The sequence below is a fragment of the Euphorbia lathyris genome, chromosome 4 (assembly GCF_963576675.1).
Source record: "Euphorbia lathyris chromosome 4, ddEupLath1.1, whole genome shotgun sequence".
NCBI classification, from domain to species: Eukaryota; Viridiplantae; Streptophyta; class Magnoliopsida; order Malpighiales; family Euphorbiaceae; genus Euphorbia; species Euphorbia lathyris.
This window is the reverse complement of record NC_088913.1, coordinates 2,600,813-2,615,156: the sequence shown is the minus strand read 5'-3', so window position 1 is coordinate 2,615,156 and position 14,344 is coordinate 2,600,813. Positions and strand designations below refer to the sequence as shown.

At 36.7% G+C, this 14,344-nt stretch overlaps 1 non-coding gene across 1 annotated transcript; it reads left to right on the top strand.

Annotated features, from left to right (window-relative positions):
• The first annotated feature begins 13,980 nt into the window (after nt 1-13,980).
• Nucleotides 13,981-14,087, top strand: LOC136228157 (small nucleolar RNA R71). Its single transcript, XR_010688491.1, has one exon. It is a non-coding gene; the product is annotated as a small nucleolar RNA R71 (small nucleolar RNA).
• Nucleotides 14,088-14,344: the final 257 nt, after the last annotated feature.

The following is a 14,344-nucleotide window of genomic DNA, read 5'->3' as shown; positions in this document are numbered from 1 at the left end:
GAGAAATTCATTTTACTACTCCTACATCAGGTCAGTTCACGATTTCGCGGATTCCCGGAGATTAAACCGTTTGATCGTCGCGATTTTTGGACAGGAGCTTCTAGACATATTCTTCCACGTTTCCACCGAAGGGATTGTCGTTCGGAGGTCTGGAAGGTCTGTTTCGGATAGGGGCAGATTGGTAGACAGTTTCTATCTCTTTTGAAGTTGTGGGCACTTCGTTTGCAACGGTAGATAGAACTTCTAAAAGGTATTTCTTCTTACCCTTTTTATATGACATAATGGTTAACGGATCTTGTGGTTAAATGGAAATAGGTTAAAAAATTTATATTTCCGCTGCTATACCTTAGCCTAATTTCCAACAGAATAGATGGTGGACTTCAGCTGAAGTGGCATACCCAGAATTCGCAGCTGATAAGGTTTGGAATTGTCCCTGAAAGGAGTTAAGGTGTTGAACCATAGTCAGCTGGAGTTCAGTCAGCTTTGTTATGGACTCCTGCTTTGGTTGTTGAGCTTGGATATTGGTCATGACACTCAGCAGGTCTTTTAGACCTCGAACCTCGTTGAGAAGTTGAGTGACTTGTGAGAGCTGAGTGGACTCATTATCGGCAGACCCAGCAGCAGTTTCTGAGGTCTGATGAAGGTCTTGGATCAAGGCCTGCGCCGAATTAATGATCCTTCTACCAGACTCAGTGGCAGTGAGATAGTTGTATGATCTTTCATCAATTTGACCAGTTGGTGGAGGTGTTAGGTTTAATTCAGCATTTGAAGTGCCAGTGGGGTCAGTGACTGGTCTTGGTGTTTCAATCTGCACTTGTTCTGTTGGTTTGGGAAGTGATTGAACAGCAGCATTGATGATAGGTTCAGAGTCAGGCTGAAACTGACTTGTTGGTGAAGGTGGGATAGGTTCAGTGCTGCTTGGAGCAGGAATTTCTGTAGTCGGCTGAGGACTAGGTTCAGCAGCGGCATCGAGAACTTGCTCGGTGTTGGTTGAATTTTCAGAAGCATTTAAGTTGGCTTATTCCTGTGGAAGAGAAACAGAGGCTTGCTTTTCAGTTTGCTCTGGTAGAGAAGTAGAAGGTTTTCTGAAGAACTTTAGCTTGATACGTGAAGGATCATGGGTCAGCTCAGATAGGTTTTCAGTAAAGTCCAAAACTGTAGTCTGATGTGCATTTACAAGTCTTCTTCTTTTTCCCTGAGTCCTTGGAGGAGTGGGATCAGCTGGAATTGAATGAGATGGAGAAGGTTCTCCCTGATCAGTATTGTGCTGTTCTGTGTGCTCAGCTTCTTTGTCTGCAGCCAACTCAGTGTTAGTTGGCTCAGCATCTTCCTCTTCACTTTCTGACTCAGTGTCATCCTGACCACTTTCTTCGTCAGATTGTTCTTGCTCATCATCCTGCTCTTTTTCCTCTAATTCTTCTTCTAGCTGTTCAATGAACCGATCATCCAGTTCAACTTCATCGTTCTATTGCTCAGGGTCAACGCCTTGACTCTGGGCATAATGAGAGTTGATGGGTACGAAGAGGTTGGTAGGTAGAGCATCAATTGGACTTAACTCTGAAGAGTTCTTCTGTTTCTTGCTCAGGGGTTCTTTATCAACGTTTTCCCTTTCATCTGCCTCAGGCTCATCTTGCCTAGGTCGTTTCTCAGCTGACTTGGGTTGAGCAGTTGGTCCTTTGGATACAACCTTCAGTTTCTTTGAAGGAGGAACAACTTCCTTAGAGGTGCTTTGCACAGCTTTCCTCTTCCTATCAGCGGGAGCTTTGGTTCTTCTGCTCTTTTTAACCACTGTTCCCTCAGCGGTCTGATCAGCAGCACCTTTTGCTTTCTTGATTGGCTGATTAAACTTTAAAGCAAATAGGCCAGCGGTAGTGATCTCTGATCCTTGGGCCTTAGTTTCCCCCGATAGGTCCACTTGGTGGTCCAGGATGATTTTGGTGATGAGTGAGCCCAGCCTTAGAGTTCCAGTGCTCCTTTGAAAGCCGGCTATTAAGAATATTGGCATGTTGATGGGCTTGTAGGTCATCATATGCCATATGAAGCATTGCTTAAAGTTTGTCGCTGAGCTGGTGCAATTTATCTTCGGGAAGATATAATTGGTCAACAGGTAGTGTGCCATCTTTTGGTGTTGGCCCATTGAAGAACTGGAGATTTCTCCAGCATGGCCAGGAGGTTTGCAGAACGTAGTGGAGTACCCAGTTTCGTCCTGATCTCCAGATTCTGACTCCTTGGATGTGGCACTAGCTCACATACATAATTTCTTCTGAATTGATCAAGTTCTTCTTGCATTACGCTCATCCAGAATTCATCGTGCTCAGCTTCAGCGAAGTTCTTTGGTTCCTGAACTGAGACGAAGGCTACGTTGCTGAGGTATCTCCTGAGTTGATTTCTTATCATCAGGGTATTCTCAGCAGCATCAAGAATAGCACTCTCTGAGTGTCCTCTTGGTATCCTTATCTCCTTTGGTAGATTGATGTCTTGTGCTGTCTGTGTTTCAACAATCTCTGCAGGTGTAGACTGGTCAGTGAAAACAATTTGAGGTTCACTTTTACCTTTGGTCAGCCCTTGAGGGAATGACTCAGCGGCTGTATCTTGATCAGCGGGTACTGAGTGGGGATCATCCTCAGTCAGCGGCTGATATCTTCCTGCAGGGTTAGTTTCGTCGAACTCAACATGTACTGACTCTTCTAAAACTGGAGTTTGTTTATTGAAAACTCTGTATGCTTTGCTGTTTGTTGAGTAGCCTAAAAAGATAGCTTCATCAGCTTTTGAGTCAAACTTAGCTAAGCTATCTTTGGTATTCAAAATAAAACATTTACAGCCAAAGGCACGAAAGTATCCAATATTGGGCTTTCGTCCTTTCCAAAGTTCGTAGGGAGTTTTCTTTAGTATAGGTCTAACAAGAGCCCTATTAAGAATATAGCACGCTGTGTTGACAGCTTCTCCCCAAAAGTACTTTGGAAGCCTATGCTCACTGTTGAGCGATTTTCGCAAGTGCACGGTATACGCTTGTAGTAATAAAAGATATCGAACCCACAGGGAACGCTTTTTAACTAAAACTTTATTTAATTCGGTTTTAATCTCGTGTTTAGGTTTAATAAAAGAAATACGTTTAGTTGATGGAATAGGTTTTGGTAAATTAGGATTAGATAGAAGAATTATATCGAGTTTAGAGAACAATTCCGTTTTGGAATTTTGATTACAAAACAGATACTTCCGTAATTGAAATAAAATAGATCTTATTTTCATAAAGCAAAGTAAACAACTTTAACTTTGTGAGATTATGGACATGTAACAATATAGCGATTTACTCAATTAAATGGCTTTGAACCGTAGAAATCCCCCTAGCGTAGAGATGATTCCTACCTTAATCAAACTAGTGTTTTACTTCTGATAAGCCGCGATCAGCGATCATGTCATCCATAAAAACTAAATTTGTTAAGTGTTCAACAAAGTTCTTATATGAATAAGATGGAATAGAACGTTTTAATAAAAACACCAATATATCATTTTGTCAGAACAACATCAAAATAACAACAGTAAGAATGTGTTGAATAAAAAAGGTATATCATTAATGAAATGTGAATTTTCACAAGTTAACAGAGAAGTAGAAACTTGGATAGCATTGCAACGAAAACTTTGAGATCCGGGTCGTCAATCTTTCTCTCAAACTCCGTAGGCTCGTCAAACCTCATGCGCTTCAGCCGTCAATTCTTCTCGCTGGATCTTTGGAATAGAGACTGGTCTCGTCCACTATCAAAATGAAAACTAAACTAATACTGTGTTTATAACTAATCTAAATACAATTCGTGTACAGCACGATTGCTTACAGAAATGAACTCTAACTTTCTGATTCTTTTCTGAATCAGAAACTCAACATAACAACTTTCTTCTCTAATTTCTCTAACTTTTCCAACTAACCAACCTTGATTTCTGAAATGAATCACTTATTTATAGTTGTTGAAGGGTTGTAAATGATGGGTCGTGTCCGCTGGTGAAGGGTTGCTTTTATCCGAACGAACAGACGCGTTTTTCCGTTTTAAATATGTGTTTAGTGTGCAGGAAGGTTCGCTGTCGCGACTGAGATTCTGAAAATCTCAGTCGTGACAGGGGATATAGGGGCGAGCTTGAAAACTTCATTTTCCCCCGGTCTGGCCTCTGCAGGTCGCGACTGAGATTTTGAGAATCTCAGTCGCGATAGAGAGAATTCTCCCTGGCGTTCGACTGCTTTTCGTCCTCCTCGAGCGTTTTTCTGACTGATATGCATTCTCGGTACGTTTTTAAGGTTTTTCCTCCATTTTAGCTCTGTTTTAGCTCCGTTTTTGCTCCTATTTGGATTTTACCAAATATTTAAGTACCTTACATCAAAGAAGTAAATAAAGACATAAAAGTATTCCAAATGAACATAATTAACTCGATTTCAATGTAAATTTAACGTATTTATATATGATATTTTAGGTATATTTTGGGCTTAACAAACTCCCACACTTAAGCTTTTGCTAGTCCCGAGCAAAATTTCACTGAATTTATTCTTTAATCAATCTCTTTATAAATAGAACATATATCCATATATTCCTTTTTAAATTAGTTAAACCGAAAGATAAACTTTTCATGGTAAATTTATACGCAAAGCATCAAACTAGCTTGTGTAAAAGAGATATATCATCCGTCTTGTATTTCAATTTTTATATTGAAGTATTCGGGACGGTGTAAGCACGCATGTTTTCCCGAATCTTTCGTCTCAAGGCATTTCTATGCACAAAATTTCCTTTCCCAAACCTAAACTATTACAAATATAGATTTATTAAGGACTTATGTTTAATATATTTGCTTTAGTTACGCCCAAGATAAGGGTGGTCTCGATCGTAACTTTATACGCATTTGCTTTCGTGTTCGTTTAAGAGGTACCGACCATGCCATGGGTGGACGCAATCGTTACTTAAAACTTTAAACACGTTTAATTTTTGCTTTAATTTTTAACGTTCCTTTCATACCTCGACCGTGATAAGGGTGGTCGCAATCGTGGCCAAAAGTAAACGGTACTTAATGTTCTTCCCTTTCATACCTCGATTGTGATAAGGTTGGTCTCAATCGTGGCCAAAAGTTAAGAATACGACTACTTGATGAAAATAAAATTGGGAAAGAAAAATAGCACATTCATCCTATATTGACTTGAAATTCAACATGTATTATGGCTAAAGTTTCCTTAAAAACTTCAATTGGGTTTTAATGTAAGACGAAAAATAATATCGAGCTAAAAAGCTAAAGTTGTTAGTTCGATTTATGCCTATAAACCTAATTGAAAATTGAAAATAAGATTTATATTTATCATGAATTCATGATATAAAGTAGAGATTTGAAACTAAAGAAATTTTACTTATATACATTCACTCAAGACGTTTTTGATAAAATCGTATCGGAGATTTGTAAAAATATTTGTAAAAATATAGCCCGTATAGAAATATTATTTCTATCAATAATGATAACCTTAAAATATGTTTAACATTATTTTTGAAAGTTAAAGTGTTTAAAACATATGAAATATTTTCTTTAATAAAAATTTATCCTTTATGAAAAATTTCTATTATTTTTGAAAAGTGTTGCATTTTTTTAAAAAAATGTTGCATTTGTTTTTGAAAAATTGTTGCATGGTATACTTTACTTAAAATTGAATAACAACATGCATTTATATTTAAATAAATAACATTCATTCTCATTCGTATTTAAAAATAAAATGAATATGAAATACCTCCTCCCACACTTAATTTGGACCATGTCCTCATTGGTGCAAAAAGCGATAAAACACGAAAAATAGTACGAAATAAACCATACGAATTAGAAATGAAAAAAAATTTAGTACCATAACAATCAAACATTAAATAATAATAATTGTACCAAACATAATTAAAAATATTGTACCAAACCGAAATAAAACATAATAATAATAACGAAAATGAGTTAAAGAGAGAAATGATAAAACCTATCAAGGTGATGGTGGTGGAGAAGGCGTAGTCTCAACTCCTTGGCGGCGGAAGAAAGAGAGCATCCGGCGACGAGTAGACTTGTGCTCGCGACTCAATGTAGTGATCCTTGAACTCATTTCGGCATTATTGGCAACGACTTCATCTAACCGCAAATTCATGTGACGGTTATGCTCGTTCATTTGTGTCAAAACACGTTGCCATCCAACTTGTTCTTCTTCATTCGGTTCCACATTTGCTTGCTCGGTGGCATAAACATCAACATGCTCCTCCTCCTCCTCTTCTTCATCAAATTCCTCTTCATCTTCCTCATCATCATCTAGGGCACCTAAACCTTGAGAACCCGAGGCTTCACTACTCATAGTAGCAAAAACACGCCTTGTGCGATCCGCATAAGAGATAAAGGCGGGTGGTCCCAACTTCTTCAATAAATTGGCCCTTTGAAGTGCCGTGAGATCCAATGAAGGTAAACCAACATGAGACATATTTTGATAATCCACTAATTCACCTCGAGCGCCCAAAACAATGCCGGTAATTAAATTACCCATAGGCACTTGCTTATTACGGGACTTGGAAGCTCGAACTAAATTAGTAAATATCATCTCAATACTATCAATTGCCAAACCCTTAAAAATAGCATCTAACACAACCAAATCACGAACTTGCACTTTTGAACTTTCAACCCGACCAAATAAGGAGAATGATAAAAACTTGTGAAAGAAGAATACACAATCATCCTTAATTAGCTTACTAGATGTATTCTTTGGACTAAAAACATCTAAACCGGTTAAAGAATTCCAAACCGTGTGTGAATCAAAAGGTTTTGGCTTTGAATAGAAATATCGAGTAGGAAAACCAAACCAACGGTTCATGGCCGCATACCCAACATCATAACAGACTCCATCACTCCGAAAAGAGATAACTCCTTTCTTTTTGTCATAGGTTAGAGTAACCAAAAACTCAATAATATGCGATTTAAGACTAGGAAAACGCATACTAGCAAATAGGTTCCAACCAAGAACGGAAAGAAATTCATCAATACGCTCGGAAAAAGAAAATGTGTTTACCGTGTCAGTGTCAAGAAAAGGCATGTCGACGAACTCTATTAGGACATTAGAGAATCAGCGATATTTGCGTCCTTCGGCTTCCGACGTAATATCAAACGGTGCTTCATATTGAACCTGTAATCTATTGATCTCGGTTGCCTTGGCTTTGTTTGCAACAGTCTTTTGTCTAGGCATATTGTTTTGTTTTGTGAAATTTGGTGAATGGAAAGAAGAAAATAGGAAAGGATGAAAGTTAGAATAAAAGATAATGGTGGTGAATTGGGGAAGAAGAAGATGAATAGGGTGAATATTTATGGGGAAGATGAGTGAATCTTGTTATTGGGAAGAGAAAAGATGATTGATTGGTGTAAAAATAGGTGATATAAATAGGTGTAAGTAATAGGTATTGATTAGGATAGTTGAATAAGTAGTAAATAGAGTAGGAATAGGAAAAGATGGCCAAATTTCGCCCAATCCCGCACCTACATGTCGCAGGTCGCGACTGAGATTTTCAAAATCTCAGTCGCGACAGCAAGTAGGGAAGGGGCGAAATTTTGCCTAAAAAATTTTCCTCCGCTGTCTCAACTGAGAATTCAAAATCTCAACTGAGATTCTGAAAAATCTGGGTAAAATGGGGACTGTTTATGATGATTTTAACACTTCTAAACCAATTCCTCTTAAAATTAAGTACCAAAATGTGAACATTAATCCCTGAAACTGGGATAAACAAAACTGAAACATTAAATTAAAGGAAAACCAAAGGTTGTTCCTTAAAATAAAAGAAATAAACCAAGGAATCAATGCACTTTTATTTATCATTTGTAAACAATACCATAATATACATTTATATAGAAACATTATAAAAACATAATTTACAAACAATCACTCATATATATATTAAAAATAACAAACAGAAACACATAAAATATATATCCCTAACTAGATGACAGACGACGTGCATTGGCCCTGTTAATCTTCGTTTGAACGAAGACTTGCCTCTCTGGTGTAGAAAGGAATGTGGGACCAGAACGGAAAACTCGTTTTACAAGTCCCTCGTTCTCCAAGAACTCGTAGTCTAAAATAGGGAATGGTTCTGTATCAGTCCAAGGAACAGAAATGGTTCCCTTGGCTCCTAAAATTATTCCACATAAAGATCAGTATCTTTCACAATATTGCTACTGACTCGACCAAAAAGGCTGTGATAAAGGAATTTATGCAGATACAGCATGGAATTAGAATTAATGGATTTGTTGAAGGCAAGACGTGGATTGAATCGCCAAAATCCTGTTAGCATCCTCCATATGTCTCTAGAAGTCATATCCCTTCCAGGATGGTGTTGAGTTGTGTCTCGGGGTGGAAATCCAAACCAATTATGAAGTTCTGGATAGCCAAAAGTAAATACCTTCCCCTCACAACGAAAACTGAGACGAACACGTCTCTTGTTGACGAATCGAACTGTGGAGAAAAATTCCAGAACCCAATCTCCAATAATAGGAAATTTCATATGAACAAATTTGGTCCAACCCAAATTAGTCAGATAGCGATCAATGTCTTCGCTTATCCCGAGTTCCTCGTTCAGAAACTCGTCCAGATACATCATGCCAAAGAATTGAGCATATCTGAATTCCATAAAACGTTTCCCCTCATCATGGTTATAAATGGGAAACCATGCACCATATCTATCGGAGATATCAACTTTCCCTTTTTGAGAAGAAGTGCGTTTTTGAATGTTCTTCAAAGACTTAGTCATGTCTGTGATAGAAAAGAAAAATGAAGTCTGTAGGATTTGAGAATCTGAGAAAGAAATTCAGAAAGATGAAGTGAAAATGGAAGAAGTCTGATCCTACAGGAATATATAAGAACTATAAGTGAAAGGTTGTGTCTGTTAGAAAGAAATAGGTGTCAAGGTGATACCTCTTCGATTTAACTGACAGAAAATTTTGAAGAAAGAAGACTGTAATCACTTACAGTTATTTCAAATGTAAGAAGACAGAAAATCTCAACTGAGATTTTCAGAATCTCAACTGAGATTTCCAAATCCTGGAACATGGAAAATCTCAACTGAGATTTCTGCATGTATAATTTCTCAATAACTTAACACTTAATGAAAATTTTCAAAAACATGACTAAATTAAAATTTCGATGTGAATAAAACTCATTTGTACTTAAAGATAAATATACAAAAATAAATAAAAATGAAAATAAATTAAAACTAAATAAATTAAAAAGAAAACAAATAAATTAAAAAGAAAAAGAGTAATAATTCTGAACTTAAAATAAATAATAAATAAATAAAAACTATAAATTAAAAACATGAAAATCAAAGAAATTAATTTTTATAAAATTTATCCACGGATTCAATTGCTTGAATAGGAGCTCCGTCGAAATAAATTTTGCAACGATTACCATTGACCTTAAATCGGTCGCCATTAGACTTTTCTAGCTCCAATGTTCCGTAATCAAATGTTTGAACAACCAAAAATGGTCCAGCCCATCTAGATTTTAGCTTACCTGGAAATAATTTTAATCTAGAATTAAAAAGTAAGACCTTATCTCCAACATTAAAGTTTTTAATTTTGATTTTGGCATCATGCCACTTTTTAATTTTCTCCTTATAAATGCTCGCATTTTCGTAGGACAAATAGCGTAATTCATCTAACTCGTTTAAGTCAAACAAACGCTTTTTCCCTGCGCTTTGCAAATCATAATTAAGGGTTTTTATAGCCCAATATGCTTTATGTTCTAATTCAACCGGAAAATGACAAGCTTTACCATAGACTAGTCTATAAGGTGTCATCCCGATAGGTGTTTTAAATGCAGTACGGTATGCCCATAATGCATCGTCAAGTTTATGTGCCCAGTCTCTTCTAGAAGACGAAACTGTTTTCTCAATTATCCATTTGAGTTCTCTATTTGAAATTTCTGCTTGACCATTCGTTTTAGGATGGTACGGTATAAAGATACGATGGTGTACTCCGTATTTTCTCATAAGTGACTCAAAAGCTCTATTTACGAAATGAGTACCACCGTCGCTTACCATAACTTTAGGAACTCCAAATCGACATAATATTGAATTTAAAAACTTAACAACTACTTTAGAATCATTTGTCGGGGTTGCAATTGCTTCAACCCACTTTGAAACATAATCTATGGCTACTAATATGTAATTTTTGCCAAAAGAAAGAAGAAAAGGACCCATGAAATCAATTCCCCATACGTCGAAGATTTCAACTTCCAATATGTTCTTAAGAGGCATCTCATCTTTCCTTCCTATATTCCCCGTTCTTTGACATTTATCACAGCGGATAATAAATGAACGGACATCTTTAAACAGAGTAGGCCAAAAGAATCCGCATTCAAGTATTCTAGCTGCTGTTTTGCTTACGCTATTATGACCTCCGTAAGCGCTAGCATGACATTCTAACATAATAGAGTCATGTTCAAACTCACTAACACATCTCCTAAATATTCCATCGCCGCATGTTTTGAACAAGAATGGATCTTCCCAAAAATATTTCTTAACTTCTGAAAAGAATTTCTTCTTTTGCTGAGAAGTCAATCCATCTGGCACAACATGTGCAGCTAGGTAATTGGCTATATCCGCATACCATGGAGTTATGACACTTTGTACTTGCATGAGATGTTCATCGGGGAAATCATCTCGAATGCCTGATGTTTCACCGATAGGACCATTTTCATCCTCAAGTCTTGACAGATGATCGGTGACCAGGTTTTCAACTCCCTTTTTGTCTTTAATCTCAATGTCAAATTCTTGCAATAGTAAAACCCATCTAATAAGACGTGGTTTTGCATCTTTCTTAGCAAATAAATATCGTAAAGCTGCATGATCAGTATAAATGATAACTTTAGATCCTAACAAATAAGATCGGAATTTATCACATGCAAAAACTACTGCTAACATTTCTTTTTCAGTTGTGGTGTAATTTAGTTGTGCACCGGACAAAGTGTGACTCGCATAATATATAACATGAAGTTTCTTATCCTTCCTTTGACCTAATACACATCCTACAGCTAAGTCACTCGCATCACACATAATTTCGAAAGGTAGATTCCAATCGGGTTTTGATATTATAGGTGTACTGACTAAAGCCGTTTTCAAAGTATTGAAAGCTTGTAAACAATCTTTATTAAAATCGAAAGTTGAATCCTTCATAAGCAAATTAGTAAGTGGTTTGGAAATTACAGAAAAGTTCTTTATAAACCGTCTGTAAAAACCTGCATGACCTAAAAATGATCTTACTCCCTTAACAGTGGTTGGTGGGGGTAATTTTTCTATAACTGAAGTCTTTGCTCTGTCCACTTCTAAACCTTTTTCAGAAATCTTATGACCTAAAACAATTCCTTCGTCTACCATGAAATGACATTTTTCCCAATTTAATACTAAATTCGTTTCCTCACATCTAGACAATACTTTATCTAAGTTCTGTAAACATGCATCGAAAGAATTTCCATAAACTGAAAAATCATCCATGAAAACTTCCATTATGTCTTCAATGAAGTCATTAAAGATTGCTGTCATACAACGTTGAAAAGTTGCTGGTGCATTACATAGACCAAAAGGCATTCTCCTATATGCAAATGTTCCGTAAGGACATGTGAAGGTTGTTTTATCTTGGTCATCCGGGTAAATGTAAATTTGAAAGAATCCGGAGTAACCGTCTAGAAAACAGTAAAATGCATGACCGGCTATCCTTTCGATCATTTGATCAATGAAAGGTAGAGGAAAATGATCTTTCCTAGTAGCTTTATTTAGGTTCCTATAGTCTATACAAACCCTCCAACCAGTGGTGGTTCGTGTAGGTATCAGTTCACCTTCATCATTTCTTACAACAGTTATGCCTCCCTTTTTAGGTACACAATGGATTGGACTAACCCATTCACTATCCGAGATCGGATAAATGATTCCATTGTCTAAAAGTTTAGTAATCTCATTTTTGACTACTTCTTTCATGTTTGGATTTAAGCGTCTTTGCCTATCCGCTTTAGGTGGCTTATCTTCTTCTAAATGAATTCTATGCATTACTATACTAGGATTAATTCCTTTTAAGTCTGAAATTTGCCATCCCATACTTCCTATCCTATTTCTAACAACTTGCTTCAATTTTTCTTCTTGATCGCTTGTAATTTGTTAGAAATAATTATAGGTAGAGAATCGCCTTCGCCTAAGAAAGCGTACCTCAAATGACTGGGTAACTCTTTAAGTTCTAATTTAGGGGGTGTTACAATTGAAGGCGGAACTGGTCCATCTTCTTGAATCAAAGGCTCTGGGTCCTATTATAGGTTCAATTATTTCTTCACTTTGAATTACATCATTGACACATTCTTCGACTAAATCAAGTTTCATACAAGCGAACTCCTCCATAGGGTATTTCATCGCTTTGTTCATGTTGAACTCGACCTTATCTTCTCCTATCCTTAAAACTACCTTCCCTTCCGACACATCTACTAGAGCGCGTCCCGTGTTCATAAACGGTCTTCCAAAAATTAAAGGGAAATTTACATCATATGCAAAGTCTAATATAACAAAATCGGTAGGAAAAATAAATTTATCGACTTTGACTAAAACATCTTCAATTATACCATATGGCCTTTTAGTGGTTTGATCCGCTAATTGCAAAACCATATTGGTACGTTTGATATCTTCTTCTAAACCTAACTTGTTAAAAATAGACAATGGCATTAAGTTTATACTTGCTCCTAAATCACAAAGACAACTTGGGAATTCAATATCTCCCAACTTACACGGAATAGTAAAACATCCGGGATCCTTGAGTTTAGTGGGCAAATTACTTGATACTATTGAACTACAGTCTTCAGTTAACGAAATGGATGAAATTCCTTCCCAACTGATTTTCTTTGAAATCAAATCCTTTAAAAACTTACCATAGTTAGGAATTTGTGTGATTGCATCCATAAATGTCAAATTGATGTGCAAATTTTTGAGTTTATCCAAAAACGTTAGAAGTTGCTTATCATAGTCCTTATTTCGGACTTTATGTGGAAAAGGTGGCTTGGGTACAAAAGTTTTGGTACCTGCGTCAGATGGTGAATTATTTGTGATTAAGATATCTTCTTTGGGTTTTGGTAAATCAGTTCCTTGTAATGTTGCATCTTTGGGCATTTCAGGCCCTTGATAATTTTTTCCTGAACGAAGAGTGATAGCCTTCACCTGCTCTTTCGGATTTTCTTCCGTATGGCTGGGAAGACTTCCCTCTTTTCGGGATGGAATTGATTTAGCAAGTTGACCAATTTGAATCTCCAAATTATGGATGCTAGATGAGTGGTTTTTAATAAGCTGATCGAATTTATTTTCGATCCGTTTAAAACCATCGTCGTGATTACTTATTTTTCCACTGATAGCATCTATAAACTTGTCGATTTTAGAAGATAAAGTGCTAATCGTATCTCTTGACTGATTTTGATAATTAGTGGTACGATTTTGATTAGCACTTGCATTATTGTTACTGTTATCTTTCCAGTTAAAGTTAGGATGATTCCTCCATCCAGAATTATAAGTATTAGAATAAGGATTATTAGTTTGGTTTTGCCCTTGGACAAAATTTACCTGTTCGATCTCACTCATATTTTCGTAATCCATATCCGTTTGGATTGGATTACCATTGGTATCGCGTGGTGCCATAAACTTGTCAATTTTGTGCGATAAAGCAGAAAATTGGGCTTGTAGCATCGCGACTGGATCAAGTTCAACTATACCTTTAACTGATGATGAGGCTGAGGATGATGGTTTTGCCACCGGCATATGTCCACGTTCCGCGGGCCACATACTGTTGTTGATTGCCATTTCCTCCAAAAGTTCTCTCGCTTGGGCTGATGTTTTCTTCATAAATAGCCCTCCCGACATAGCATCTAATGAACCCCTAGTTGTAGGATTTAGTCCATTGTAAAATGTTTGTATTAAAAGTTCAGCGGGTAATTGGTGGTGTGGGCATAAACTTTGAAGTTCTTTAAAACGTTCCCAAGTTTCATAAAGAGTCTCATTATCATTTTGAGAAAAAGATGTTAACTCCTTTATGACTCTTGCGGTTTTTGCTAAAGGAAAATATTTAGATAAAAATGCTTGGGCTAATTGTTCCCAAGTGGCAAAAGTTGCGGCTGGCATAGAAGTTAACCATTCTTTGGCTCTATCCTTCAAGGTGAAAGGAAAGAGGCGAAGTTTGATTGCTTCTGCAGTCACATCTGGAATTTTAAAAGTGTCACAAATTTCTAAGAAATTTGTTAAATGGGTGTTAGGATTTTCGTTAGGTAACCCGTAAAATGTTACATTATTTTGCAACA